We start from the raw sequence: 6,594 nt of genomic DNA on the forward strand, positions 1-6,594 counted from the left end.
CCCCCACTCACACTCTGTCTCCCTCTGTCTCTCAAAAATGAAGAAATGTTAAAAAAAAATTTTTTTTTTGAATAATTCAATCTCAATCAGGGGCATCAGGGTGGCTCGGTAGGTTAAGCATCTGATTTCAGCCCAGGTCATGATCTGGTTCGTGGGTTGGAGACACGCATGGGGCTCTGCACTCGTGGTGCAGAGCCTTCTTGGGATTCTCTCTCTCTCTCTCTCTCTCTCTCTCTCCCCCTACCCCACTTTCTCTCACATGCTCTCTCAAAATAAATAAATAAACTTAAAGAAAAAAAAAAAGAATTCGGTCAATGTTTGCTGTCATCACTTTCACCGGAAAGCAGAACTGGAATCAGAGGACCCAGGTTCCATTCTCAGCCCTGCTGTTACTGGAATACAGAGCAATCACTGCTTACAAAGCCTTCGTTTCTGCTGCCGTAAAGTGGCCCTTTCCCACTTTTTTGCGGGGGTTGGGGGAACTGCTTGTTGTCCGTTTTCTGTTGAAGTCTGTGAAAGAAGAGTTTAAGACCACTCAGTGGCTGTTCTTACCCAGGCAGGGACGTGAGCGGCGGGAGCTGCAGACCAGTCCTCGGGAGGAGCCCGCTGAAGAGGCCCACAGGGCACCTGCGCCCTTGGACCCGCCTTTGGCCCCGGGTTGAGGATCCACGTGTTGGGAAGCTGGAGCAGCCCATTCACCCTGAAATGCCTCCTGTGTCACGGTCTTGTCAGCAGCAGCCTGCTCTTCCTTTCCGAGCTCTTCGGGATCTCTGCAGAAGGGGAGATCACGTGTGCCCTCTGGTGCGTGGTCGGGGCGGGCGCCGCACATGCGCAGAACTTTAGGGCGCCCGCTCCCGCCGCCTGCGACCTGCTGAGCGAGCTCCCTTACTGCCGGGTGGGAAGGAAATGTCCACACAGTGCAGAGGAGCATCTGTGTTACACAGGTTAAGGCACAGAGGTAGGCAGGACAATGCGAGATGCCTCTGTGAGCGGCTGGTGGTCAGCCATGGGATTCGCATCCACCGGAAGTCGTGGCTCTGGGAAGACTGCCGGGACCAGGTTGGTGAAGGTTCCAGGAATGAAGCGGCCAGCCATAGACGTGGCTCTGGTGGCAGCAGCCAACTGTAGCACAGCTCCCTGGCCAGTATTCTTGGAGGAAATGACACTGACATCAGCCGGGTTTTCAAGGGCAGGAGCTGCCAGCAGAAGCGACTCTCGGGTTCTGTTCGGATGTGTGACTCAGATGCCATCGCTGTGTACTGTCCCATTTGGAAGTCAAGGTGGGTGCCACCTTAGTGGGCTCCTGCTGCAAGGAATGTGAGGACATCTTCACTTGCAGGACATCAAGGGCTCTGCACAAGGTGAAAGTTTCCCTTTAAGTGACATGGGAACCCGGAACAACCCCTCTCTGGGTAGCATGCAAAAGACTTTTCTCACTTTTAACATCGCATTCTTCCATCTCACATGCCCGACACCCATGCCTTCTGTTCCACACCAGGGAACACACCACATTTTGGGGTGTGTAGTGAGCCTGACCCTCAAAACTATAGCTAGAAGATAAGAAAGTAACGGTGAAGGCATCTACAAGACAAAAATAACAATCCAGTGTGACAGTTTTTTCAAAGTCTTATCTAAATGATAGCACATTTCAACTATTATCAAGCATTAATTCATTAGGAAGTTTGCCTAGTGGATAGTAAAGGGCACAGAGAAACTAGGTCTTAAAGACACATTCAAAGGGAATGAGGGATTCTGTGCAGGAAGGCTGAGGTGGGATTGGATAGAATGATAGAGCCATGCTTCTCAAACTTTAATATGCATGTGATCACCTAGAGTTCTTTTCTTATAATGCATGTTCAGGTTCAGCAGGCCTGGGGTGGGGCCTGAGATTCTGCATTGCTAATGACTGCTGGTCCACAGACTACGCTCTTAGCAGTGCCGTGGAAACAGGCGGTCCAGGTATCCAGGACCTCTATGCCTGTGGCTGTGATGCAAATGACGAGCTTTTTCAACTTAAAATTTTTGCTTGGAGTCAATGAAGTCACTGCAGACGTCTGGCTTCCGAAATATCATCCGGGAAAAATGAGCTTCAGAAATGCCAATCTCTGAACTCCCGTTGCTTCCAACATTTTCAAATAACATCAAAAACAGGCCAGAATAAACATAAACAGGACTTGAATAAACGTAACAGATCAGAAAGTATTTAAGTGATCATCAGATTATTCCAGGTGTTCCCAAAATGTCTCACTTTTGAGGGATCCTTGGTGACCCATGATTTTCTCAGTGTCCCCAGCCTAAATGAAATAACCAACTGTTCTATTTACTAAGTAGTCAGGTCCCTACTTGGTAAGAGTTTTTGTTTTTTCTGTTTGTTGCTTATTTTAGGTCCAAATAACTTACTAGCTATTTGAAAACAATGATACGCTTAAACTGAAGGAAAATATGTTTTTATTTCATCCTCAAATAACCACAAGTACTTACTAATTGGGATGTGTGTGTCCATAGGGCACTGCGTAACTTCTCAAATTTTAGAATCAGATTGGACACTGCCCACATCCCGCATTCCACTCTGCTTTTCATGTTGTAATAGTTACTTAGTATAGCAACTGTCAAAAACACAGCTTCACAAATATATGACACCACTGAGAAGAATGTAGTACAATCTTATTGAAGAAACTGAAAACTATCCTGAGCTAGTAGTTTATGTGGTATCCAAGAAATACCGAATATTGCTATACTCCCCTCAAAAACTGAAAATTTTCTGAGGCACCCTAAGGTACTTTGGCTCAGTTAGGAACTGCAGGATTATACCCTTCACTAAGTACTAATCATGACCAAAGGCAAAGTAAGAATTCTAAAAGAAGAAATTTTTGCGGGACTGCCAAAAGCAATACAACAAAATTCCCCTTAGCGATTAAAGAGAAATCGATTATTCTCTGTCTTGTTAGAACAAAGGCATATTCTTCTTAAATTAACATTAGGATTCTTGAGACAAAATGCTACAGTGTTTTCAAGGAAATCATCTTCCTACTATTTTCTCAATCACAACACATCACTTTCCCATCAGCAAGAAGGATTTTGCATATAAATATTATTATTCTTTTATTTTCTTATGTTTACCCTCTATTTCTTTGACATTTGATTTCAAATTAAACCTAAGGAACAATTTTGAACATTTAAGCTTTACCAAAAAAAAAAACAAAACAAAAAACCCTTGATTGATTCAAAGTTTTACTTTATGTACCTACAATTTCCCAGTAGTCCTATTTCTCAATCAGAATTTGAATAATCTTTACAACTTGTATTCCCCCAAACTCAGATTTAATGACTCAGTAGGTTCAGAAAGAGAGATAACAGCTGCAACTCATCCCGCGGTGCTATTCAGTAATGACAATGTTATACCACATTAGCAATTGTGACATTAATAAAAAGAAGCCCATAGGATTAACCAAAGACAGCTGACTTTAGTCAAATGTAGGTCAGGCTTTGTTTGCTCAGAAGCTGGTAATAAATTCCCAGGTAAGTGCTCTCGTGTGTCACACATATATGTCAGGAGCATAATTTCAGCCCCACTAAATGATTCACATTTTTAAGTTTCTGTAAGCCATTTTTGAATTATTGTTAAGCATTTAATTTCACTGCCGGGCCTATAGGCTCCTTAAAATTATTAACTTATGTGACATTACAGCATGTTTTTCCTTTAGGTACCACTTAAAAACACCTTGGAGAATTTCATGTTCACCTTCCAGATACTGAAGTTCTTACTAGAAGAGGCTCAAGGGTCACCCCTAATTTATAGCATAATTATGGGGAAAATGGTGTTGGTGGCTAAGCTAGCCATCTATAATCACAAAGTCCTCATTGTCACGGGAAATGTCATTGTAAGCCTAATGTGAATATTGCATTCTTAATCAAGTCTTGTGGTCTGCTTTATACAAAAAAGAAGTCCAGAACCACACAATCCTAAGATATATTTAAAAAATATAAATACTTTGGAAAACATTTTAGCATTTTTAAAGGTTATACATACACCTCCCATATGATACAGACGTGGTATTTGTCCAAGAAATGCAACCACATGTCCACAGAAAGACCTGCACAAAAATATTCATAATGCTCCCAAACTGAAAAGAACCCAAACCAACAGACAGATGGCTAAAGAAATGGTGTATACTCATATGCGGGAACGCTACTCGACAATCAAAATGAAAGCACCACAGATCTATGCAACAATCATGGACGAATCTCTAAAACACTGTGTTAAGTGATAGTAGCTAAACATAAAACAGTATGTGATGCATGACTCCCTTTGCACGCAATTCTAGCACAGTCAAACCAACGTATGGTTGATAGAAGGGCAGAGTGGTCCTGGGGTCTGGAATGGTGCAGGACTGTCTGGGAGAAGCCCAAGGCACTTTGTGAGTAACGAGGAGACCCTATCTCGATGGGGTGAGGTATTGTGTACATAGACATTTGTCAAATTCATCAAACTGTACATTTTAGATCGTACGTTAACATGCATATGAAATATGCCTCGATAAATAAAATATATGTGGGTATTCTGCAAGCTCTTTAATTGTATACTTAAACTTTATTAAGTCAGACACCTTTATTAAATATTTATGTCACTGTAAAATGTGATGAGGTCTTTTAGATATAATCAAAAAGAGATGTCACCCGAAACAGTTACTAATCTAGTATTACCCAATTAAGGGTAAAAAAACAGCATAGTTAACGAAATAGATAATTTCAATTTATTGACATCTTAATTCCTTCTGCATGCAAATGGCATAACTTGAGAGATCTGTGTTTATAAATTTGAAAAATCAGAAAGATATCAACAGGCATAAATGCAATTAAGTACTTAAAACTTTATACCCAAATATATCTATTATACCCAAAAGAGTAAATGATACAAACATCATTTGAATTTCTAACACTAAGCAGAATTCAGTCGACTCTTCCAATACAGGATTTGCCCCTGCCACCACTCTGATTCAGGGCCTTGTTTTTGTTTGGCTTTGTTTTTTAAGTGCAACAGATTCCTGACTGGCTTTCCTAATTTTGCTGTCATCCTCCTTTGATTCATTTAAAGCCATCATATTAATCTTTCAGCACAGCCTGCAAGAGTGTCTCCCACCATACATCACAATTAAGTCAAGGTCATCTCCCTAGACCGTCATTCAAAAACTGGTGGTCTGACCACAGTCTGCCTGCCATTATACCTAATCTCATGACCCCTTTTTCCCTGGTCTCCCATCAGTGCACAGATCTGCAGTGAGGCAGCTGGATGATGCTCCCATTCCTGCCACTGGGCCTTTGCTTAGGCCACCTGTCCATCTGAATTTTATATCCTTTTGTCCCTACCTTACCATCCATATTCATCCGGTTTTCAAGACCCACTTTAGCTATCACTTCCTCTTTAAGGACATTCTTCATTTTCCTCACCCAGAGTAACCTTTCTTTCCTATAAACACGCATCACGTTGCACGCGCAGTTTTCATATCATAATCTTCGTTGTCTCTTTTATATTGTGAAGTGGTTTGGACTCCAGCTCCAGAGACAAACACACAGCTTACAAACTTAGCTCCCTAGCGATCAGAACTTAGGCAGGTTGCTTCATTTCTCTATGCTCCTGTTTATTCACCTGTTAAAAAAATAAAATTAAAACGGTACTTTCTTGGGGCACCTGGGTGGCTCAGTTGGTTAAGCATCTGACTCCTGATTTCGGTTCAGGTCATGATCTCATGGTTGTGAGATGAAGCCCTGTGTCAGGCTCCACACTGGATAAGGATTCTCTCTCTCCCTCTCCTTCTGCCCCTCTCCCCTGCTTGTGTGTGTGCTCTCTCTTTCTCTGTCTCTCTCAAAAAACAAAAACAAAACAAAACAAGACAAAAAACAAAAAAAACAGTACCTTTCTTATATAATTGTTGTGAACAGAAAATTAGATGATATAGTGCTTACTCTGGCACACATTTTGAACATTCAATACTTGCCCCCAAACCTGCTTGCTATAAGACAATAAATTCTCTAAACAAATTAACTGTGTTTAAAGAATTGGAAGAACTTGTAAATGGAGAGTTTTGAGGACTCTCAAGTTATACCGGAAGGTTGGGGGAAGGTAACTTTTGCTATGATTTCCAAAATAGGGCATACGTTAGCTTTCAAAAACTGCCGAATGGTGATGTTCACTCTAGGCAGGAACAGTCTGGTGAAAAGGAAAACAAAAACAAAAACAAAAAAAGGAGAAGCAGTCCAGGTACCAAAGAGAAATGAAAACACATGTCTACATGAAGACTCCTACATGAATATTCAAAGCAGCTTCACTCATAATAGCCAAAAACTAGAAACAAATGTCCACCAACAGGGAAGTGGATAAACAAAATGTGTTCTATCCCTACAACAGAGTATCACACAGCACTAAACAGGAACATACCACTGAGAGAGCGATGGTGTGGAGAATCCCAAAGTCTTAGTATTGACTAAAAGAAGCCAAACACACACAAAAAAAACAAGTGCATACTGTATACTCTCTATGAAATTCTAGAAAGTGTGAGTAACCTATCATGACAGAAAAATCGGTGGTTGCCTGAG

General features: G+C 41.5%; 1 pseudogene; it reads right to left on the bottom strand.

Moving 5' to 3' along the window:
• Positions 1–415: 415 nt before the first annotated feature.
• LOC128777378 (40S ribosomal protein SA-like) lies at positions 416–5,481 on the bottom strand (annotated as a pseudogene).
• Between the last annotated feature and the right edge of the window lie 1,113 nt (positions 5,482–6,594).

This window comes from Panthera pardus, unplaced genomic scaffold (assembly GCF_024362965.1).
Source record: "Panthera pardus isolate Hobbes unplaced genomic scaffold, ASM2436296v1 HiC_scaffold_16, whole genome shotgun sequence".
NCBI lineage: Eukaryota > Metazoa > Chordata > Mammalia > Carnivora > Felidae > Panthera > Panthera pardus.